The sequence below is a fragment of the Triturus cristatus genome, chromosome 3_2 (assembly GCF_964204655.1).
Source record: "Triturus cristatus chromosome 3_2, aTriCri1.1, whole genome shotgun sequence".
NCBI classification, from domain to species: domain Eukaryota; kingdom Metazoa; phylum Chordata; class Amphibia; order Caudata; family Salamandridae; genus Triturus; species Triturus cristatus.
In genome coordinates this window covers 47,701,579-47,727,127 of record NC_140584.1, presented here as the reverse complement: position 1 = coordinate 47,727,127, position 25,549 = coordinate 47,701,579, and the positions used below count along the sequence as shown (strand labels likewise).

The following is a 25,549-nucleotide window of genomic DNA, read 5'->3' as shown; positions in this document are numbered from 1 at the left end:
TGAGTGGGTGCATGTGTGCATGAGTGGGTGCATGAGTCTCTGAATGAGTCTGTGAGTGAGTGTGTGTGTGTCTGTGAATCTGTGAGTGGATACATGACTCTCTAAGTATGCATCTGACTGGATGCATGAGTCTCTGAGTGTGTGAGTAAGTGTCCGTTATGAGTATGTGAGTGGGTGCATGAGTCTCTGAGTGAGTCTGTAACTGGGTGCATGAGTGTCTGAGTGGGTCTGTGTGTCTTTGACTGGATCTGTGAGTGGGTATGTGAGTCTGTGAGTGGGTGATTGAATGGGGCATGAGTGTCAAAATGGGTCTGTTAGTGGGTGCATGATTCTCTAAGTTGGTCTCTGAGTGGATTCAAGAGTCTGAGTGTGTGAGTGGGTGTGTGACTGCCTCTGTTGGTGTGTGAGTGGGTGCATGAGTTTTCTGAGTGGGTCTTGGAGTGTGTGCATGAGTCACTAAGTAGGTGTGCGAATAGGTGTATGAATGCCTAAGTGGGTCTATGAGTGGATGCATAAGTCTCTGAGTGGGTGTGTGAGTGGATATGTGAGTGTTTGAATGCATCAATACATGGATGCACGAGTGTCAGTCTATAAGTGAATGAATGGGTCTGTGAGTGGGTATTTTAATATCTTGGTGGGTCTCTGAATGGGTGCATGAGTGTTGGAGTAGGCCTCTCATTGGATGTGTAAGTGCCTGAGTGTGTCTGTGATTGTCTGAGTGAGAGTGGATGTGTGAATACATATTTTGTTTGAGATATTTGTTAATTCGTCACAAAGTTACAATGGTTATCCTAGTTTCTGTCATTTCTATGTATCCCCTGGGACTATACTGATAAAGTAAAATGGCGGATGCAACTTTCTGCTCAGGTTGCGGCCAGCCAATCACGGCATTCCTGTTGGTGCACACATAAGCGAAATGTCGCAAAATAATCGGGAAATAGTCACAACCCTAGATTTCCAAATTTGGATTTCCAATATTGTCTCGCAAACTACGGAATAGAGTTACCCAAATAACTGAAAGCGAGATCTGCAAACCAAAAGCTACATTTTTGCCAAATTTGGTCTAATTCCGTCAAGCAGTTCGGGCTGCAGGCCTGTCTAAAGACTCTATGGGAATGATATATATATATATATCATCTAGGTAGGTAGATGTGGAAGTTAAAAACGTACATTGACTGATTGATGATATAGTTGTATCAGTATTGTTGCATGTGTTTAGAAAATGCTCGATTTTGCAATGGAACACCTTTAAAAGAGGTTAGCACTGATGGTACTAACACACTCATCATAGATGTAATCGTCTCCCCAATTTGAAAGTGTGATGATTAGTCCAGAGCATTTTTTTACTATGCCAGCATAATCCTGCATAATTATTGAATTTTGAGTTACATGAAACATGCAAAATGTGCACCTTTTCACATAATGTGAAACTCTGTATGCCTTTTTCATTCGGAGGACTGGTCCCAGTAGAAAGTGGACATTTTCTCCTTGAATGAGACATTTTCTCCAATGCTATCTTCTGCTACTTTTTTGTGTAAGGCATATCCTTGCAGTCAAATCTTACAAAATGTACTTTGTTTTATATGTGGTAGTTCAAGAAAATTACCATTTTATTCCGCATAGAAAAGTTTTGCAAATTTCGCACACCCCCAGTGATAGCCATGAACATCCATTGACATCCTGAAGATGATTGCAGAGTCCACTTGCTGCTTCAAGGACAATGTCACTACTGCTGATCCCAAATGAGCACTATAATGTTTGTAGTTGTTCCTCCTGAATGCATTAGCGTCTTGATGCCTCTGTTGGCAGTGTTAACAATGTATTTGGAGAGCTCGGTAAAACTGAACAGCTTGGCATCTGTGATACATAAATTATGCAAAACCAAAGATGGTACTCCGGGTAAGCTTCCAATTCAGGTAGAGAGCATTCCGAATGAAAGACAATAATTTCCAAATTGGACGAATTCAAAATCTATAATACATAGCCTGGAATTGTGAACGTTCGTGTAGCTGTGTGACAGATATTTGGATATTATCGGAATAATCAAATATTTAAAGACTTAACAGAAGACAGCTAAGCTAGCAAGCTAAAGGGGAATTCCATTGGTGATGTGCTTCCCTTGTAACACTCTCGTCCTAAAATAGAAGTCTGCCCAGAGTCTCTATGTCTTACCTTGGAAGTCTGGCTGCTACATACAACAATTCATTGAAATAGCATTTAAGAAACACGATATTTCTTTCAGCAATATCGTTCATGTTCAGTGCCAGCCATTGCTATGGAAAACTTACTGACCCCATGCAACTTCTAGAAGAGGATATATTTTTCCAGCAAACTTTGAAAGATAAAGAAATTAAAAAAATTAAATACATTAAATACCTTATTTTATTGTAGTTCTTATGATTGTAGTTCATATGATTTGGAGAGCGAGGAAGTGTAAACAGTGATATACATATTTTGGAACATCTTTGAGAGGTTTCTTACTTTCAGTATTTTTCCTCACTAGCAATCAAATGTTTTTTTGACATTGAGGCAGAAAAACTGTGGAAAAGATAATTCAGGCTTATATTTCAAGCAACTCAGGATCTGACTGCAAACATGTGGGTCTTGAGTAAAGATTAGGATCACGGAGCAAGGCCACAAATTTGTTGCTATGGAAACCTCAACCCCCCTTTACACTCCCTTCATATGACTTGCGTCGTATCGCTGGCGGTGGGCGCACAGGGATTTGTAAACACAGACAGCCATGTTGTCCTCGCGGAGTTGGGGCTCTGTCGAGTCTCACCAGGAAAATCGGGTCCCAGAAGGCTTGCTGCATTATGATCCCTTCAGACTCTGCGGTGTTGAGAAACGTCTGAGATCTGTAAGCCAGGAGCTGGCAAGACCGTGAACAAGTGAGTGAAACAGTTAGAACCTGAAGGGCAGGATTTGACGTGTGGGCAATAAAACAATTGCGCAATTTGGAAACGAGTTTCTTCTGGAAATGTGTACGTACACAAAATACAATTTCCATATATCCATTTTTTCTCCCTTCAATGGGCATATGTGGGCTTTTTCAAGTGTTTTGGGTAATTACTGGGGGCAATTGTCTTTTAAATAAGGGAAAACTCTGGGTCCTTAGAAATCAGCACTTATTATAAAATAAAGAGGGGGTTACTTCAGTGTCCTGAATACTCTGGATAGACTTGAGCAAGCAGTCAAGGATTAACTCATTGGAGGATGTCAGAGTGAGTGTAGGTGGGTGTCAAAGGCGCAATAAGGTATGAACGTCCAGGCACTATACAACACTATTAATTATAACTCATATAATCACAATCAAATCAACTCATAGTACTACACCATACCACACCATACCAACTACAATGCTCAATAATGTACAGCAATGATACAATGGGCCAGCATTCTCACAAAAGGAATGGTTACCCAGACGACAGTAACAGCAGATGTAACAGCAAGTAACTGTTCTCTGCCTGAACTGTGTAGTCTCCGCTGTCGTAAACTTACTATTGACTCGGGGTTGTGGATTGCCTGATGCACAAAGGTGTGAGTTCACCTTTGTGAGTCAGGCCCTAAGTTTGTAAACAGTTTTTGCTGTTGCAAAGCTCAGCTGTACCTAACGCATATAAGATACACAACCAATGCAAGCATTATGGATATGACATTGTAAGGTTCCCAAAAAACTAAAGTTCATGAACCTCTATGAATATGGATTCATAATTCAAAGTGGATGATTACAGCCTTTCTCACTAAAGCAGGCTACTGTGTATAACCTCAGTTATATTAAAAGGTATTAACAAACCTAGATGTCTACAAATATCACAGCAAGGAACAAGACACAGCGTTAACAGAGTCAAAGACACCAATAAAGCAAAGAAACCATGCCTCAAAGTTCCAGCCTGTACACTACTTGGAGATATATCGACCAATGGTCACTACATGCACAAAGCGCCAACACCCCAGAGGTGCAGCTGGATCAGAGTCGACCATGAAGCTGCCTACATTGGGCTGCTCAGCTATCCTACTGGGTGCTGAACTGTCACACGAGGAGTGAGTCAAAAAGAACAATGAATAAAAATAAGAAACAACCTGTTAGGAAGAGGGGCGTGCTCACCAGACTGAGTCACCGCCATCGCAAATACTGTTGTAGATGTGATTATCTCAGACATCCCATCTCCCTCTCTGGTGTGCATTATTTGGGGCTCAGCAGATAATTGTGAACATCGATGTCCATCAAGTTTGGCTCCCTGACAGCCAGTTCCATCCGTGTGCTGAGGGGTATTATGGCGTTTGAATCTCTTTAGGCTCTCAGTTGCATGGCATGACTCTTTTGGCTTGCTCAGGCCTTCCATGACCATGAAGGGTAGCAATGGAAGCAAGGCAATCAAGAAGAGCTTCAAAGGGGACTCTGACTAGTCCTATTAAGGATTGAGTTACCAGCACATCAGTTCCACACTCTGGATATAGGGCCAGATGTACTAACGTTTTTGCAGGCACAAATGGGTTTTAGACCTGTTTGCCACCACAAGAAACATGTGGCCCATGTACTAACCCTATTTTGCGAGTCACAAATCAATTTGCGACTCGCAAAATAGGATTAGCGACTCGCTATTAGGAAGGGGCGTTCCAAGGGCATCCCTTCCTAATAAGGACTCCTGAAGCGATGTATGACTGTTTTGCGACCGCAATTGCAGTCGCAAAACAGTCGCAGTTTACCACCCTTCAGTGAAGGGTGGTACACCACTCTCAAACGGGCAGGGATGCCCAGGGGACCCCTTCACCTTTATGAGTGGCCCTCAAAATATTTTTTATTGGCAGGCAGTGGTCAGAGGGACCACTGCGTGCCCTTAAAAAATGAAACTGAATAGTTTCCTTTTATTTTTTAAATGCAGCCCGTTTCCTTTAAGGAAAACGGGCTGCATTTAAAAAATAAAATAAACTGCTTTATTTAAAAACACTCTAAGACATGGTGATCTGCTTACCCCAGCTCCACTGAGCGAAGTAAAGCTGTGCTGAATCAGGTATGATAGAATCCAGTACACAGCAGACTGAGGCCTTCAGTGGAGGATAGACTTGAATGAGGGACTGCCAAGGAGTCCCTATGATGATCTGAATCCAAGCAGTCCTAAATATTGAATGGTTAAAGGACCATCAAATAGAACCAAGCTAGTCTTTTATTCGACCAGAAATTTCCCTGGTGGGCTGGAGCCACTGGATAACAGCTTTAAAAATCCAGAGCTGCTTTTAGTGCCTCTGTCACTTTCCCTGACTCCACAGATATACCCACAACACTTAACACCTCAATACCCGAGCAACTGGAGAAACTTAAGAAAAAACAGGTCCGGTTACAACTCATGGTCTTAATGCTCACAGAATATCTCAAAGCAGAAGTCATCCCCCCTTGGCTTACAGGTACGCAATATTCCCGGGATCTTTACCGACAACCCTAAGTATATAACAAACTTTAGCTATATAGGAACTACATGCTCACGCCACTGGCTAGTATTAGGTATAGATATCGCCACAGAAACATTAAAAGCCTTAGAAACAGAAATTTCAGACCTCTACAAACAAATTCAGGATTCTAATCCCACTTCGGATGCAAAGAAATTACTAGAACAGATTGAGAAAACTGTATCGGACTTTCATAGAATTGAGCAAAATAAGAAGTCAAATAAAATCAAAAAAGATCTTAGATCCTATAACATAGAGGCTACCTATCCATATTTACATAAAGACTTCTATACCAATAGATCTTACGGCACTTATCAAAACAATCGCCCCTGGGGCAGATACAACAGACGTCAAAATCTTGTAGGGTTTTCAGAAACATCAGCAGTTCCGACCCAGGTGAAGGCACCAGCACCACAAGACGTGGAGGCGCCCACCAACCGCCTTTTTTAGCCAGAGGCCCCCAAGACCCCCCACAACGAGGAAGGGGCAAGAGAAACCAAAGGTGGTACAACCCGCTGGGAGAACGCAGGACTCGCAACAACTTCTACCAATGGTAACCAGCAATCATCCTCCCACCCAATACATTGATGCCATTCCCATCTTCAACCTATCAAGCCATTTACTTGCCACAGACGAACTTTCCCTCCTCAAAAAAGGCTTATCATTTGTCCCTACAGTGCCACCCAATTTTATGGAATTACATACAGAACTTCTCAGATTTTTTAGGCGTATTCGCCTCCAAGCCTTTTTCCAGCTACACCCCACCCCAGAACAAATTCGAAACACTCCCTTTCGTCCACCATCCACTTTCTCCCCTTCGGCTGGAATGATCCCCTCTGAAATAATCACCTTTGAAAAAATGGTCCTAAAAGATCTCGCCATTATTCAGAACAACAAACATTTCATTCCTTTCAATATTACATTGAAAGAAAAATTGGCAATCGGTCAACTCAAAGAGAATGACTCGCTAATCATCAAAAGTGCAGACAAAGGTGGTGGTATAGTCCTTCAGGAAAAGGCAGCCTACATAGCTGAAATACAACGACAGTTGGACAATAAAGATCACTACTTGTTACTGGCAAAAAATCCCACCAAAGAGATTCAGGAATTAATTCATAAGATAACCACAGAGGGTCTCCGTACTGGTTTTCTTTCCAAAAAAGAATTCACCTTTCTAAATGTAAAAACACCACGCACCCCAGTCATATACACACTCCCCAAAATCCACAAAAACACAACTAACCCCCCAGGCCGTCCCATTGTTTCAGCCTGCGGTTCAATCCTAGAACCATTAGGCGCATATGTAGACTTCTTCATCAAAGAATTTGTTCCCAATACACAATGCTATGTTAGGGATTCAATGGCAATGATCAATCTCATTGAACACCATCCATACAATCCTGCATCTGAAACATTATGTACTATGGACGTTGAATCACTATATACCAACATACCACAGACAACCGCACTGTTGGCAATAAAAAAGATCCTTGACTTAAGACCACGTCCCCATGCCGTTCCAACTACTTTCATTTTACAACTCCTTGAAATCTGCCTCACACGTAATTTCTTTCTTTTTAACAACACCTACTACCAACAAATCAAAGGTACGTCAATGGGTGCAATTTTTGCCCCGAATCTGGCAGTATTGTTTATGGACCAACTAGAATCCAATGTCATCCTCACTGATTCAAATCCTTTCTTTCTGTGCATTTGCTTCTGGCGCAGATATATAGATGACATATTCATAATCTGGCAAGAGAACACGGAATCCTTAAACTCTTTTGTACATTGGATGAATAATAACTGTTCAGGCCTATCATTCACTGTCACAACTGACAAAGAATCTATTGCCTTCCTAGATCTTTCAATCTTCCACTCAGAAGGTGAATTACTCACACGGCTGTACCGCAAACCAACAGAGCGGAACACTCTACTGAATTACACCAGTAATCACCCAAGGGCCCTCAGAGACTCCTTGCCCTACTCTCAGTTCCTTAGAATAAGGAGAAATTGGTCTTGCAAAACCGACTATTTCAGAGAAGCAAACTATCTCTCCTCAAAATTGAAAGCAAGAGGCTACCCAAAGAGAATCGTGAAGAATGCCTCTAAACGTGCATGGTATTGTCCAAGGGAAATCCTGCTGACCCCCAAACCTAAAAAAGAAACACAAAGAATAGCTTGTGTAACTACTTTTTCGCCAGTTTCTAATAAACTGAGAAAAATGATACTCCACCACTGGCCAATTTTGAACGTAGGAACACTCACATTAGACAAACCACTTTTTGCCTTTAAAAAGAACAAAAATCTAAAGGATCACCTGATCCGTGCTGCTCTACCCTCTACTGTCAATACTTCCACTCTAGAGGGTACTTGGGGCCTTCCGCCCATTCTAGGACATTTCAAATGCAGAAATTGTAATGTTTGTGTTTTTTCAATGGAAGGGAAAAGTTTCACGTTTAATAACATCACTTCACTCAGCAACTCCTTTTCCAACTGTAACACTGCGAATGTAATCTACCTCATCATGTGTCCATGCCAAAAGGTCTATATTGGCCAAACAACACAGAGAGTAAAAACGAGAATTTGCCAACACAGAAGCCGAATCCGGTGCAAGACTCCAAATGCGCCACTCGTCGATCATTTCGGAGAGGCCAATCACAATGAGAATGATATTCGCTGGACAGTGTTGAAAGTGCTGAAACTACCACAACGAGGGGGCAACATGGCCCAGATCTTAAACAAAGAGGAACTAAAAGCAATTATCACCTATGATTCAATTCGAAAAGGCCTGAACAGGTTCGAAGATTGGACAACGCTCCTTTAAAACTTTATTCACAAAGAGACTTTCCCTCTGTGTACACCCTTGAAATGGCTGAAATTGAATTATTCTACAAAACAACCAAAACATACAATTTACATGCAAATTGTTAGCTAATTGTACTTGTTTTGCATTTTTACCATGTTCTCATAACCGTTGTGACTTATAATGAACTGTTAATGCTTATCTCTCAAAACTTTATTAAGTCACATGATCACTTCCTTCCCCACTCCAAAATGGCCCCCACACTCACGCCGGTTTCGGCACCATCCCGACACAGTCCTACCTTTATTTTCACCATTGTTTCTACTAATACCATACATCGCATCCTCCAGCCCAGTCCCCACTGCCGGTTGACTCGGATTCCCCATTGTGGCTGCGAGACTCGGATGAGGTAAGCGCTAAGCCCGCACAACCCCTGCTACCCACCGCCCCATTTCCCTACAACTAACGAGCCTTCCCCTCCATTTAGCTCGAACAAGGAACGCGGACAGCCCTTGCCGCTGCCGTTGAATACAGCATTAGACACGCTTCGCCATCCAATTTTCGAAGCACGCTTGTCGCCGTTATCCCTATTATCCCTATTAGGCAATCTGTTATACCACTCTTTAATAAGACTGTCCTTTCTTTTAAGTTTTCAATCAATAAATGGTGTCGTTAACTTCTGTCAATTTTCTTGCACCTTCCTCCATTAGTACGTCAGTTTAATCCAGCTCACTCCATCTTGTGTATAGCCTTCCTCACACGAGCATCAGTTTCTGCGCATACATGCGCAGGGCTTATCGTGCAAGAACCTAGCCTCAATGCGTTGGATACTTGTCCAAACAATAGACGAGTAGGGAATTTCAAAATAGATTGCAGAGACCCACACCTGAGAGTAAATGTGGAAGTTAGGGCATATTTTGCTACAAGCAACAAGGTTATGGAAATAATGCTTGGATTAATCTGGAATGGCCCTTATAAACCATATTCATATTCCAAAATGCTTTCATTAACTCAAATATTTTATTTTTCTGAGTCATGGTGACTGTGCTGTGACCTAAACTCTGATTGTGAAGTTTAACAGCTATTTACATTAGTGGTATATTACATGAGTCCAGCCAAAATGGTCTGGGATCTTATGAGTGGTAAATCATTGCAGCAGAATTCCCTAACCTCAACTGCTAGAGTATCAACAGGTAAGAAAGGCCAGATTATTATGTGGCCTTCTCATACAAAACAAGTCTAGGCCCTTGTAAATGAACACAAATTAAACCAGATCAGCATTGTGGAATTTGCACTTAGAGAGCGTACACAAGCCATATGCAGACTATCATTTTGGTGTTCCTGTGTTTGCAGTTTATGCAGATAGTCCGTAAGTGTGGGGTTTCGCACTTAAACCTACTACCATTTCAGAGGATGCAACAGGTGCCCTCTCCTCTTAAGCTGATATGCTGAACCCCCTGTGGCCCCTTCCACTATGTGGTCAAGTTTACTTAAAGCTCCTGTGTGGTCCGAGAATTGAGGATCGGCACATAGGATAATTGGTCTGCCTTACATGAGAAGAGAAATACCTTCATGTAATCCTTCCCTGCCTGGATATTATAGCCTAGAAGCTCAACTATTTTCTCACCAATACAGGTAGTGATTTATTCATAGTGTGGCCCTCAGCATCTTATTGAATATGCAATGTGCTGTTTTAACATATATACAAATCCCCAGAAGCCACAACTGCCACTTTCTCCTCCAGCTAAATGAACTCTGTTATGTCCCCTTTTACCTAATCTCAGAGATTGGGAGAGCTGGAATGCATGCATCTGCTGTGATGATGATAACTGCCAAGGGAAGATTACGTTTTTCCTCGCCGTTTCCTGGTGGGAGGGAAGAGGGAGCAGGGAGGGGGATGAGGCAACAGTGTGTCAAAGTGCTTCTTTTTGTGTGGTCACCCACATGTTTTCTGGGCTGATGATGCTGGTTTATGTTTTTGAACTCTGCACACAGGGACACTGCTGTCCAACACCTAATGTGTAAGCTCTACCTCTAAAATATGGCTGAATTGGCAGGGCTGTACTGGGGAACAAAAAAAAAACCTGCAAAAAATGCACAAACCAGCTCCATTCCCTTTTTTTTCTGGCAATATTTCTTTTTTTCATTGATCCATTCTCTCTCTATTTTTCTCCTTTCTTTTCCCTCTCTGATCAGTTGCTCTCTGCCTTTCACCTCCCTCACTCTGCCTGCTGCAATTAATCTGGGAGAGCTGACGAAAGTGGCAGAGGCCCTAGGGTTGGCACTGTTCATTCAGAATTGGCCTCCAGTGGTTCCAATGCACTGGGGAAATGTCTGGTGAAACCAAGGCCTTACAGCCCTGAGAGTTAGTTAACTCTAATTGACATATCTGATCTTCCAGTAAGCAGAGGATATGTTGCAGGAAATACACCAATAACATGGAAGGTTAAATGTTACCTGTAGCCTGAAGTACTTTGTGTGCCATCCACTAAGTCGAAAAGAAAACATGGCTTTCAACCTACTGCTGGTAAAGCTGCTTGAAAAAAGAACTCTTTTTGGATGAAGGGGCCCCTACTTTTAAATATTAAGTAAATCACCCATAAATATTCAACAAAGCGGGATGTCTCTCCAGTGACTTGCCCACAAAATATATTTTCATTGTAAAGTGTTCTAATGTTTTCTTGGAGAAAAAGCTGAAGTACAATTAAAATGATATTTTTTAACCTTTTGTTTAAAATGAGCTACACCTCTGTTTCAATCTCTGCTTTTAATATATATCAAAAATCCAGTTAGAGCATGAAGCTGATTTTCTTTTATAAATCTATGGGAATGGTAACTTTTATAAAGTCATATTTTCCCTTCCTAAAGCTCAAGTTGGCTAATTAGCATTAGTCTTTCCGCATCTGCCAGCTCTGTTAGTGCTTTTCTTTGATAAGGAGTGAAAACTCCTCCCAGAGCAGTGACAATGGCTTGGGTCTTTTGTCAGGAAGACTTGATTGTGAGGTATGCGGCTCATGGTATGTGGAGGGTTCCAGGTCATCAATTACATGAAATGACACAGGGTGAAATCTGCCCAGTCATAATAACGTGTAAAGTGAGACCTGTGAAAAATTCTCTTCTGATCCCAGTGCACAATATAGTCATCTTGGCACCATCCCAGGAGGAGGGAGAGATAGTTCCAGAAGAAGTTTATTGTGGTTGAGAAGGTGGTGACTGTTCATTTCCATAGACACACTCCTGGGTGGACGTCCAGAATCCCCCAGGGACAGAAAGGTTCTGCCATATTGGGTTTCACTGGGTAGAATGCACTGTGGAATACTTACAGTAAGGAAAAGAGGATGTTCTGAAAAAGAGGGAAGGGTTACACTTATGAGCTTTTTACTGATTGGTTAGGAAATGACCAGGTTTCATCCCCACCCATTGGCTAGTGAATTGTGTAAAAGTGGCACCTCACCCCCATCTTCTAAGAAGACGTCTGGACCTGACAAAGAACAGTGGAGGAAGAAGTGTGTTGTCTGTGACATTTGCAGAGATTTGAAGACTAGACCTGCTCCCACTTTGGGAATGGTAGCCTCTGCTGGAGTAAGCTTTGGCCCTTAAGTGTTGGGTCTGGGGGCCTTAGAAGTGACCTTGGGAGTTACTCAATGAAGAAGGAAGAAGTTGGTACACTAGAAACATCTTTAAATTCCAGACCTCCGGATTTCGGGTTGACTTTATGGGGTACAGCTTCCAGGCTTGCCCTAATGTAGAAATCTTGAAGTGAAAAGAATCTGGCTGACAAGAGGTCTACAGTGGGCACAAAATTAGAATTTTCCCACCAAAACCAATGGACTCAGTGGAACCTCAGCCAATGGGTACCCATCCTAGAGAGAATTTAATCAGATTCATGCTTCAGCTTTTCCACTCCAAGGGATTTTGACTTCCAGAAAAAAGACTAAGGGCCTGACTTAATGTCTGCTGAGAAGATTTGTCTCTCATAATGTGCCAGATATCCCATCTGCCTTATTACAAGTGTCTTAGGATATCATTAACTTGAAACAAGGTGGGCAGGATATCTGTCATGTTTGTGATGGAGTAACCTATCCACCACACTCTATATCAGGTAACTTCTTTGACTGGGCCCTTTTACTAGGCTTGGACCATATTGGTGTGAAATCCAACTTGTATCTAGGTCCTGGTCTACTCCATCAATAGACAGTATGCTGTTTCTTGGTGCTTTTGAACCTAAATACTTTCAAAAGCACCAAGAACTATTTTTTCTGTAATGTTAAACTCAGTTGTGGGATTTTCATTGTGTTGGGTTTTGACTTTTTAGTTGTTTTAGTCCTGCTAAATACTTTAAACCCTTTTCCTAAATTAAGCCAGCATGCACTGTGCCATAGCTACAAGGTTTTGTACTCAGGTTTAAATAACTGAAACTGCATGTTAACACATTTCTGGACTTAATACTTGTGCCAGACGCACATCCACCCCAACATCTCACTTTCTTGTATCTGGTAGTCCCATTGCAGTGAATGATGCTATCTATGAATTGCAGCAGGAAATTGTGGCATCCAGTTTCTATTCACCGTTTTCAGATATACTTGATAAAAATGTGTCAAATATTATTTTTATGTGGCACTCCTTTTTTATTTATAAATACAATTCAAAAACATCTACAATCTCTTTAAGGCATTTCCAAGATATGTTTGAAGAATTTAAGTTGAATTTATGTAAACAGAAGTATGCCTGCTGTGAATGTAGCCATACTTTATTAATGAGATTCTGTTCCACTATTTAAATATAGAGGATGCATCAATCTGTCAAGTGCAATAATGCTCTTAACGCAGTGTATTCAGAAATAAATTGTATGAGTGGTAGCAGAGCATGTCTGCTATTTTCTGCCTGAATCCCAAGCAACAGATTTGTTATGATGAATACACATTTTGAAGCCCCTTCGCATCATGATAGAAGGTTAGCAAGTAAGACATAAAGGTGATATTTAGTTATGATTTTGACAGTTCAGGTGGAGTGTTTACCCTACAATAGTTTAGGCATTTAAGACTATTACATTCTACACCTAAAACATAATCTATAGGCCTAGATGAATTCAAATCCTCATCCCTTCTCTAGTAAGCAAACATTCTTTTATCTAGCCTTCAGAAGACGTGGATGTGTTGAGCAACATGTCTAAAACAGAAGACCATGCACAATGGTTCGACACCATGGCACATTTTCAAGAAGAAAAAAGAACTTTATATCTTTCCCACATAAAGCATTTGGTTAGTGAGTACGGGGTTTAAACTTGTTGATATCTGATGTGTCTTCATTGAGTCACTACAACCTCTTATCTACCATTTTAAGAAACAAAATGCAATAAACAGTAACTTAAGTTGCACTACTATAGAAAAAAGTAAGCAATTCAAAGAGCCTAGTGCTACACAGCATTTGTAGCTATACAACGGTAAACCAATAGCCTTTTCTTTGACCAATCTTAGAACATGTGTGTGAGCCAACCGATGCTAATTCAAATCTGTACCATGTGGTTTACACACATACATCTGTAGTAAAAACATTGCATTGTATAATAAGTATTTTTGCCTTCTTTTGAGGGTGCTTGTGACTGGTGGTTATCAGCACTAGCTGGAGAGGTGGTGAGAGAGAAAAGGGTATTCGGATAACAAATAGCTGTGTAAACTGCCAGCAGCACCGACCAATATGACTGTAGGAAACCACGCCCCTATTGCATCTGCTATTTGCAGACAAAACACACTAACAAACCTATTCTGCCTCCTGTGTCTGTCTTCATAATTCCTCTGAACCTTGAAGGCATTCAGTCAAAAGTATTATAAATATATATACAAGCACATAAAAGCACAAACACACGCCTAAAGATACACACACACATACACCTTCTTATTGAAGGTTTGGCAGTGGTTTAAACGCTCAGATTTCACAAAAAAGAGTTCTTCGCTGTGAATTATTTCCATAATTCTCAGTGCTGATTATATGTGCATAATGTTAAGCTTCCCTAAATAAGTAAATACAAGTTAACACAACATTACTTCTTTCATTCAGTATTGATAAAAGTATATGATGGCTCCACAAACTATAGTTAGTTCACTATACTATAACTGGTGTATTTTTGTGTATTTTGTTTTTTTTAACATTCACTCAAGTCTCAACACCTAACGCTAATATCACTTTAACCATTTTTTGTTTCTGTGAAAAAATATATAGTTATGCATACATATAGCAGTCGCCAGTAGGTAGTTATAGTTAAGATATGCTTTCCATGGGTAACTCTTTTATATTTGTCAATAACTTTGGCTTCGTTTGATGAATCCTTGTGAAATTTTTAAAACTAGTTTGATGCGCTATTCAGCTGCCGTCTTCAAAGTTTCAAGGTAATCTGTCAAGGTGGGACCGAGAAAAAGGGGGCTCCCAAAAGGCGTTTTCCTCATATTAAAATTCTATAGGAACTTTAGACATGGCTACAGCATGAACTGGTGAACGGAATTACACCAAAATTTGGCGGGGAAGGTAGATGTTGGTTCAGGGAAGTGATCTAATTTAAATCCATTTTGGACTTGTGGAGTAATTTAAAAAAAAATCCAGTTGTATATATAGGGACGCAGAAAATCCATGACCCCTTATGATCTTGTGCTGAGATTTGATTGGCTGCCACACTTCAAACCAGGAAGAGTTGGCAGCTATCTTGCGATTCGGCTTGAAACTAGTTCCAGAAAAAACATTTACAAAAAAGAAAAGGGGGAATGGTAGAAATACCCTGACCCCCTAGGACTCTTTAGGGGCTCCCACAGGAATGCTGCAGGGCCTAAAAAGCATTGTTCTTAAAATATTTCAGGAGGATCCCTGGCTACCTAAAAAAATGAAGCCCAGGCTCCTGAACTTTATTAATTATTGGCCCCCAGGTGGGCCAGGTCCCCGGTGACAGGGGCTTGCTTTAAAAAACAATGCAGGGAAGGTCCGAATGGCCTTGCCTGCTGAACCAGGGACCACCACATTTCTGGGGCTTACTAATTTATAAATGGGAGGGCCTCTTGGATCTCGCCTAGCCCCAGGGACCTACACCTCCCTGGGTGTTATGCTTAACAATGTGGGGGCAGTGCAGACCGCCCCCCCACAGCGCCAGGGGCCACTACCTCCCCAGCACAAGATTGAACAAAGGAGGGGGCCTTCTGGAGCCATAGATGGACGTGAGGACTGCCATCCGCAGGACCAGCTCCTGCCATGTCCTGGGGTGACCACCCCCAAGACACACCTGTGTGCTATGGCTTGGTGGGAGCTTTACGGCCCCCAACCAAGGCATAGTAAACTGTGCTTCGCTTGTAGCAAGCAGGAGTATGAAAATGCTCTTGCTAGCATGTTAGCAGCTCCCTCTCTGTAATAACAATACCGGCTCCTGCAGGAGCCTGGGAGCTGGCAGGGACCCATGGCGCTTTGAGGCTCTACCTGCACTCCCAAACAAAAGTAACTGGGTGGCCTGGGTGGGACAAGGGCACACAGAAGAGAGGCAGAGTCCCTGGGGATGGGGTCCCTGGCCAAAATCCAACTAGGAGGGGAGCTGGGCACCCACCTCCCCCATTCAAAAATGGCCTGGCCCCAGGGGTGGAGTCCCCATGCTCTAATTGGCCCAGGGATGGGGGGCCACAAGCTCCCCCCTCCCCTAATAAAAAATGTTTTAAAAAGCGAGATGCCAAGTTGCCAGAGGCCCTGCCCTCCTTTCATCAGCACTCTGCCAACTCTAGTTGGGAGATGAAATCCCCTTGACATCAGATGGTCTTTGGGGGCTAACTACCCTTGCTGTTACCTCCAGTAGGTTCTACAGAGTATGATTGCTGAGAGGACTTTGGAGGCCATGCCCCCTTTCTCCACCACTGTGAAAATGAGTCTCCTGGTGTACTGCTGGTTAGGGGACGAATTCCCCTTGTCTTTAGAGTGTCCTTGGGGGCCAGCAAGCCCTCCTGTTACCTGCAGTAAGTCCCACACAGCGGAATTGCTGAGAGGTCTTCAGAGGCCATGCCCCATTTTTCCACCACTCTGCAATTCGCTGGTTGGGGGAGGAAGTCCTCTTGGATGCTGAGGGTTTTTTGGGGCTGGAAAAGTACACCTGTTACCGCCAGTAAGTCTGACAGAGCAGAATTCCTGAGAGCTGGTCATAGGCCTCGCCCCCTTTCTCCACCATTCTGCAAATGAGGCTACTAGTTAAAAAAACATAGAAATTCACTTAAAGGTTTCAGGGACATTATAGTTAGGAAATAGAATTTGAAAAACCTTAGAAATTCACTTAAAATAGCCAAAGGTTACAGGGTCCTTATAGATAGGAAATAAAATTTAAAAATCCTTAGAAATTCACTGAATAACCGAAGGTTACAGGATGTTATATTTAGGCTCAGATTTCACTCATAGGAAACCAGTGAAATTCAACATTTATAGTTACTTGAGTTAAATATAACTTATGCCGCCACAATGCACTGCTTATGACCTCACTTATTACATCAACCATGACATGATCAGTGACATCACTGATGACATCTCAAATGACATCACTTATAATATCACTGATGACATGATCAAGTGAATGTAACTGTTTTTAAGAGTTTACGGGAGTTAACCATATATACTAACCTACAACAAAAGCTAAATTAGTATAATAATATTGTATTACCATATGTAAAGCCAACCCCCCCACATTTCATGGCCTTTGACTGTATGTGGGAGAGGGTTGACTGCAGGTTCTGGTCTATGGCCAGGCCCTTTAGCTCACCTCTTCATGCAGCCAGCCCCACCTCAAAGACCTTGTGCTGTGGGGGTTTGGCCACAGGCAGTCAACCCTTAGAGATTGCCAAACATTTAGGCCCCGGGGACCCCATCCCTGGAGGCAAAAAAAATATTTAAAAAAATCTATATATACATATATACACACACCCCCTCTCTAAGACTGAATAAGCCTTAGACACCCTGTCCCCCAGTGCAAAATAGAGCAAAAATGTGGAGGGGTCGCCCAGCACGCCTCGCCAAGCCTTACTAGGGTCAGAGGTCCCTATCCCCAGGTCCAAATTCTATGGGGAGAGTGCCGATGTGGGCACCCCTTTCTGATATATATTTTGCCCCGGGATTCCCGGGGTCAACTCCAATGAAACAGGAGGGGACAGTATGCAGCCTCCTCCCTGAGCCTTATTTGTCCCAGGGACTTCATTCCCAGGCCGCATGTTCTTATAAAGGGTCATCTGTAAGCGGGTGCCGAGTTCCCCAGGTGGCTCCCTGCAGCTATATTTGCATGCTCTCAATGGGAACAATATGTGCTTTGTTTCTCTGCCCACACTCCTGCGGGCAGGTAAACAGTACACTAATCTGCTCCCAGCAGGTGGAAGCTTTTGGAAAGAGCCCGCCGTCTGAGAGCAGACTTGTTTGTTTGCTTACATTTGGTGGGAGGATAAAAATGCTCCCACTAGATGAGAATAAACATGTTTCTCTGCCTGCGGTATTGTGGACAGGGAAAAAACTGTGCCCCAGGTGTGGGATTTGTTGGCCCTAGGATGCCTACTGGGGCCTTTTTAAGGCTTAGGGAGTGGTGCCATGTGGCCCATCCCTTCTTTTATTTAGATTTAGGCCTTTTTGTGCTTTTTTAAGATTGAGCCCTGAAACGGCTACCCCCACTTCTTGGCTGTTGTGAATGCAGAGAATCAGATCTCAACAGGATATCTGTCGGATCTGCGGCGGCTCCGCGTCCCTAGATATGCAATTTTCTTTAGCATTTATTGCTTAAAAACTACGGAACGCATTTACACCAAACCACAAAAAGCACTGTTCTGGACGAGTAATAGGTTTTTTGACAAACTTGGTGTAAATCTGTTCAGCTGTCTGGGCTGTACAGTTAGAGTTTTTATGAACAGTTTGATGTCATGCCAATAAGGCAATACAAACATTTCATATTTATACAAAATGTAAAGTTAAAATACAGCATTCTGTTTTTAAAACAAGCACCAAGCCATCCTAAAACATATTCCTAAAATTCTATATCTTATCAGCCTCAATTATCATTCAAACAAGGTGCAATTCTTTTTAGAATAAAATAAACTGCAGCAAAAAAAGGCCAATAAAAACACCCCTATAATCTGATCAGCTCCCAGTACAAACTGGGACGCTCTTCCATAAAACCATTTTCTCAAAAATATATGATGGTCCTGTGCTTATACAGGTAAAAATATTGTTATTGTGCAAAAACTCAGTTTCTTTTATGTAAAAATAGAGCAATAGTAATGCTAAAAACTATTATTTCACTGGAGAGTGCAAACAGTCAAAAGTAACATTGCCATTATACAAAATACCACTCCTTTTATAATTAATAAAACCATGGCGCTACAGCATACATTTATGTTTATGAAGATATATGATTATGGCGAAAATATATGCAATTGATCAAATATTTCGACAGGTCAAATACTATCAGCATGTAAAGAAAGATGCTTCCTTTTGTGCAAAATTAGAAAAACCATAGTGCAGAATACAATTATATCAATGCAGGGAACCACCGGACAGTGTCTGTAGCTGTGTCTAAAGGTCCTATGAAAAAATGAATGGGGAAAATGTGTTTTGGGATACCCCCATTTTCTCGGCTCCCTCATTGTAAATTACCTAAAACTTACCGTGTACAAATTACTCAAAATGTATACTTTTTCAGGAAAGTTTGATCAAACTGCGCCAAAGTTATTTGCAAGTTATTAGCAGCACAAAAAAATTGCTTTCCTGTGGAAGCAAAATCCTTTGGAAACATGATTCTAACTATGCCTACCTAGTGGTTACCGCCACTGGGTAATAAATATATATATATATATATATATATATATATATATATATATACATATATATATATTATCTACTGGCGGTCGCCAGTAGATAGTTATAGTTAGGACCGTGTTTCCATAGGAAATCTCAAAATTCTATTTCGAATAACTTTGACGCCGGTTGACGAATCCTCGCGAAATTTTCAAAACGAATGGGGTGCTCCGCTCAGCTCCTACCCTGAAAGTCTCGGGGTGATTCGTAAAGCGGGGGCTGAGAAAAAAGGGGTGTCCCAAAACGCGTTTTCCCCATGCATTTTCCCATAGGACCTTTAGTCGATGGTACAGCCCAAACGGCTGAACAGAATTACTTGAAATTTGGCAAAGAGGTAGTCCTCAGGTCAGGCATGTGCCTTTTGCATATATGGTGTCAATCTGTTCAGTAGTTCCTGAGAAAATTGCAGTTAAAAGTACATAAATCTCTATAGGCGCGCACCGTGCACCTTAACGTACGCAAGCGTAATTCTGATTGGTGGTTACATGTCAGTCAACATTCGAATCGGTCAAAATCAGGAAGTGTCGGCCGCCTTTTTGTGTGTTGTGTGTGTGACAGGGAAAAAGAAAGGTGGAGAACGTGAAAAGGGGGCAGGGTAGAGAGTTCCTGACCCCCTAGCCTTTGTCAGCGGGTCCCTGAAGGACCCCAAAGGGTGAAAAAAACATTTATTTTTTTTCAAAAAATCGCGGCAGAAAAAAATCATTAAAAAAAATAGAATTAAAAATCAAGTGCAAGTGTTTAGATGTTGGTTGGCTCTAAAAAGAGCCGTTGTGTTAATTGAGGAACAGAGGAACAAAAAAACCAAAAAGTTATGGGGTGTGGCATGTGTGCTGCTGTATCTTGGTCTCTATTAGGTTAATGCTGGTGTCACCATAAGAGAGAACAGTATTGCACATATTGCACCGTATATGAACCTTCTGGAACAGAGGGTGGATATCCAGAGGTCGAGAAGAAGGTGAAGCTGCGGCCGCAGATGAAGTGCTCGGCTGAGCTGCTGGCTGAGCTGCTGGAGGGTTGTCTCTTGCAGCTCGAGTACACTCCCGAGCATAAGCCATAGGATGTACTCCACTAAAGTGCCTTAACATAGAGTAGATACTAAAAGAGTATTTTTTTTTAGGATCTCCTCTTGATAAGACCACTCCACAAATAGTGCAGGTGACTTTAGGAGCATTCACCTTCTTCTGGCCATCTGGAAAAGTAAAATATTTCCAAACAAATGAGTCTTTTTGTTTCCTCTGTCTTGGTGGCACAAAGGTCTCCTCCTCACTCCCAGAAGATGACTGCTGCTCTGCCATTTTCCAGGGAATCAGAAGAAATAATGAGGGGAGTGGGTGTGGTGTTGGAAGATTCTGGAACTGAAACTACTATGAACCAATGAAAAGTGTTATTTCGTAATCACATGACTTGCCGTGCGCGCACCGTGCGCGCACGGAGCACGTACGCATGGGCGTACGGAGCACGCGCCTATGCGCGTACGGAGCACGCGCGCATGCGCGTATGGAGCACGCACGCATGCGCGTACGGAGCACGCGAGTGAGTAAGAGAGTGAATGACTGTCTCAATAGTGTCTTTATGAGTAAGTCCATAAGTTTTAAACTAGTATATGTGAGTATTGATGTATATAAGTGAGGATATATGAGAGTGAGAGATTGGAAGAGTTCCTGCATAAATAAGTATGTGTTTCTATAAGTGAGTACATATATGAGTGACTATATAGAGGTGTTGATGAATGAGTGGATGCGTATGTAGATTTTGGAATTACTGAATAGGTTGTTCTAACTGGTATTGGTATCTCTATAGTTTTCAAAACTTTAGTTTGTATTTTTCAATGTGTGTATCAAAGTTTATATTAGGATAAGAGGAGGTCTGCCACTCTTACACAAGGATGATGTCATCAGTGATGTCATCAGTGATGTCATTTGAGATGTCATCAGTGATGTCATGAGTGATGTCACTGAGCATGTCATGAGTGATGTAATATGGGACGTCATCAGCAGTGGATTGCGGTCGCGCGAGTTATAGTTAGCTGTAGTAACTATAACGGGGGAATTTCAATGGTTTTGTACGAGTGAAATGTCCAGCTAACTATACCAAGTGTGAAACCTATGGTTTTTTCAGTGAATTTGCAAGGTTTTTTAAATGCTAATTCCTAACTATAACGTGTGTGAAACCTATGGTTTTTTCAGTGAATATATATATATATATATTTTTGGGCCATGTGGAACAAATTAATTGGCGGGAAGGCGACTGCATGTTGGTTATGGACATAGCCAGCCTGTATACTAATATTTCACATAATGAGGGCATTAAAGCTGTGAAATCTTTCTTGGATACGCGCTCAGCGAAATTCACTGAGCACAATTTAATGCTGGTAGAATTCCTAACTTTCTGCCTAGAAAATAACATCTTCCTATACCAGGACCAACACTATAAACAACTAACAGGTACAGCTATGGGCACCTGCTTCGCCCCCAGCTACGCGAATCTTTTCGTGGGCTGGTGGGAGGAGCAGGTGGCCTGGGCGTCCACCAATGGGGAGTGGACACAAAACATAGTAGCCTGGTATAGGTACATAGATGATCTCTTCTTAGTATGGAGAGGACCACAAGAATCAGCTTTGTTGTTTATAGAGATATTGAATGACAATGAGTACAATCTTCGATTTTCAGTTGAAATAAGCTCGGTCAGTGTTAACTTCCTTGATCTAGAGGTTTTCATTGATACAGGAAAGATAAATACACGTCTTTTCCGAAAGCCCACGGCTGGTAATTCTATTCTTCACTCTACAAGCAGCCATCCCCCAAGACTAATACTGAGCATCCCCTATGGGGAATTTCTCAGAATTAAGAGAAATTGTACCAATGAGGCAGATTTCCTAGCCAGTGCAGAAGCTAGCATAGGGAGATTCAAAGCACGTGGATATAGTGAACATACACTGCGGGAATCTCTCAAGAGAGTTCAGTTGAAACCTAGGGAGGTTCTTTTGCAGCAGAAAAAGTCAGCAGAGAAAAAAGATCAGTTTAGAATGATAACAACCTTTTCCAGTGGAGCAGGGGAGTTAAGGACTATATTAAAGAAAAACTGGAATTTGTTGAGAAATGATCCTGTCATTGGGATGGATATATCTAGACATCCCATGCTCACATTCAGAAGAGCAAGGGCTTTCAGAGACATCTTCACTAGAAGCCATTTCATACGGACAGTTCCTAAACCATTTGGGGAGGCACCACATGGTTTCTATCCTTGTGGTAGATGCAAATCTTGCAAAAACAGCAAAAAGGTCCTGTCTTATGAGGTAACTGGATCGAAAAAACCAAGACGGATCAGCAAGTTTTTGACTTGTAGCACTCCATATACAGTATATTGTTTGGTATGTCCATGTGGTTTAAGATACATCGGCAGCACCATCCACCAAACAAAAATCTGCATTCTCGAACACACAAGAGCAATAAGAAATCGGGATGCGTCCTACCCCGTTGCCAGGCATTTCCAAGCACACCATAACTGTAATAGTGATTTACTGACATTCTTTGCAATAGATCAAGTGCCTGCCAGTATAAGAGGGGGTGACAGAATAACAAGGTTAAGGAGGCTAGAATCAAGGTACATTATACACCTTAGCACTAAGACTCCAGGTGGCCTCAATAGCAATGAGGAACTCACTGTACATTTAGGGTAGAGGGCTCTCCACCCATAGAGTAGTCACTGAGAACATTGACAGAGTTAGTTTCTTCTGCTTAGTATTAGGGCAACATGCATTTGCTGTACCATGTAACTATGAAAATCTAACAAAGAATTTAGACAATTGCTCTTTTTAGAACAATGGTGAATAGCTCATTATTCAAATCTCTTTGTTTCATTTGTTTTCTTTCTTTCTTTTCTTTCTTATCTTTTCTTCTCATTGATTACGTTTGTATGTCTTGGCCCATACAGGGCCGAATGAAATCGAGCGAAAAATGTTCGCGTTACATCGATTCGCAGGTCTATGACACATATATGAGATATGATTGGCCTATATAAGGCTAGATTGGATGTATGTAGTCATCTGTTTAAACCCCTTTGATGCACTTAGGGAGATGTACAAGGAAAATTGTGGGCTAGCATTTGCGCACCACTCCATCATGGCGCCTACTCTTAGTATTAGACTAAGATTGCCATTTAAATAACGAGGATAATTATGATCTTGTACACACGCAACAGGTAGCCCATTCAGGGCGTGATATACATTTTCTCTATACAATGTGTCAGAATATGTATCTGCTAGAATGTTGTTGCAAGTATGTAACTATGATATATAATGGCATACGAAGGACTCACCACTACAATATGGCGCTGGTGATTTACTGGGACACACGAGTCCCTTGTTGATGTTGTTACAGAGTTAATGTGGTGATGTGATATAAAATATGGCGGTTCACTGACGCGCCTGTAACCATTGAGGAAGGCGTAGCCAAAACGCGTCTGGTTTGAGTCGCAATAAACCTACTGACTCCCCCCCGTGAGTGTTGTGTCTTTTCTGGAAGCGAGGAGACTTGGAGCGCTAATATATATATATTACCTACTGGCGGTCGCCAGTAGGTAGTTATAGTTAGGACCACGTTTCCATAGGAAATCCGCAACATTCTATTTTGAATAACTTTGGCGCCGGTTGACGAATCCTCGCGAATTTTTCAAAATAGGTGGGGCGCTACGCTCCGCTCCTACCCTGAAAGTCTCGGGGGGATTCGTCAAGCGGGGGCTGAGATAAAAGGGGGGTCCCAAAACGCGTTTTTCCCATGCATTTTTCCATAGGACCTTTAGACACAGCTACAGCCCGAACGGCTGAACAGAATTACTTGAAATTTGGCAGAGAGGTAGTCCTCAGGTCAAGGAAGTGCCTTTTGTAGGTTTGGTGTAAATCTGTTCAGTAGATTCTTAGAAAATAGCCTTTAAATCAATATACATATCTGAGCCAGCTTACGGTGCGCTTACGGTACGCTTACCGTACGCGTACGGTGGCGTGCGCGAGCGCGATTCTGATTGGCCCTTAGATCTTAGTAAACATTTGAATCGGTCGAAACCAGGAAGCGGCGGCCGCCATTTTCTCTCTCGCACTCTGAGGGGGGAGCTGATAAACAAATGCCAAAAACATATAAAGGGGCTGTTTAGACAGCGCCCATGCACATAACCATGTTAGTTGAGTCTTCAAAGATCCCCCAAGGCAAAAAACGGTAATTTTTTATTTTTCGAAAATTTCGCCGATTACGCTTACCGTACGCTTACCGTACGCGTACGGTAAAAAATTATAAAAAAAACAAAAACCCACTCTCTCCACCCCGTGTGCAAATGGTGGCCGAAGGCCACCATTTGTGCATGGCATATAAGAGCACAGCATTTCCCAAAAAAATTTCAACAGATTACCTATCACAAGGAAGCGCATAATATGTCCTCCATGTGCGCACGGTGCGTGAAGCGCATCGTGCGTACATGGCCCATCTAGTGTAACGTGGGCACGTGGTGCGCGTAGCGCACCGCGTGCCCACCGTGCGTGCACGGCACTAACTGCGTAAAGTGGGCGCGCGGTGCGCGAAGTGCACCGCGTGCTCACTGTGTGCGCACGGTGCGCGAAGCGCACCGTGCGCGCACGGAACGAACTGCGTTAAGTGGGCGCGCACGCCACGAATGGCGTAAAGTAACTTAGCATTTAAAAAAACGTACAAATTCACTGAAAAAACCATAGGTTTCACACACGTTATAGTTAGGAATTAGCATTTAAAAAACCTTGCAAATTCACTGAAAAAACCATAGGTTTCACACATGTTATAGTTAGCGGAAATTTTACTGATAAAAAACCAATGAAATTCCCCCGTTATAGTTAGTGCAGGAAACTATAACTCACGCGACCGCAATCTTCTGCTGATGACATATGTGTCTTTATGAAAAAAAAATATTTGTAATATATGTATAGCTAAATATTTATGGAAGAAGACATGGGCAAATAAGTGTCTAAATACAGTATTAGCATCAGCAGAGGATTGCGGTCGCGTGAGTTATAGTTTCCTGCACTAACTATAACGGGGGAATTTCATTGGTTTTTTATCAGTAAAATTTCCGCTAACTATAACATGTGTGAAACCTATGGTTTTTTCAGTGAATATATATATATATATATATATATATATATATATATATATATATATATATATATATATATTGTCCACCAAACAGTTACTATTTTTAGAAGTGCATTTTTCACTCTGCACGTCAGAATGTTTTATTGAAATGGATAAGGAAGATTTTTGAGAATGCATAGAAATTGTGTCCTCATCTCAGCTTTCTAAAGCACTAACCATAATTTCAATGATAAAAATGACCTCCCCCCCCATTTCATGAATTTCTAGAGGAAATCCTTTCAGGTCCGAATTACGAGTTTGGTGGTCCATGGGATGGCCAAAACAGCGGTGGTGGTCCACC

At 42.0% G+C, this 25,549-nt stretch overlaps 1 protein-coding gene across 1 annotated transcript in view; it reads left to right on the top strand.

Moving 5' to 3' along the window:
• Nucleotides 1–25,549, top strand: part of LOC146856783 (opioid-binding protein/cell adhesion molecule-like) — a 1,126,851-nt gene that overhangs the window by 983,768 nt on the left and 117,534 nt on the right. The window lies entirely within an intron of this gene.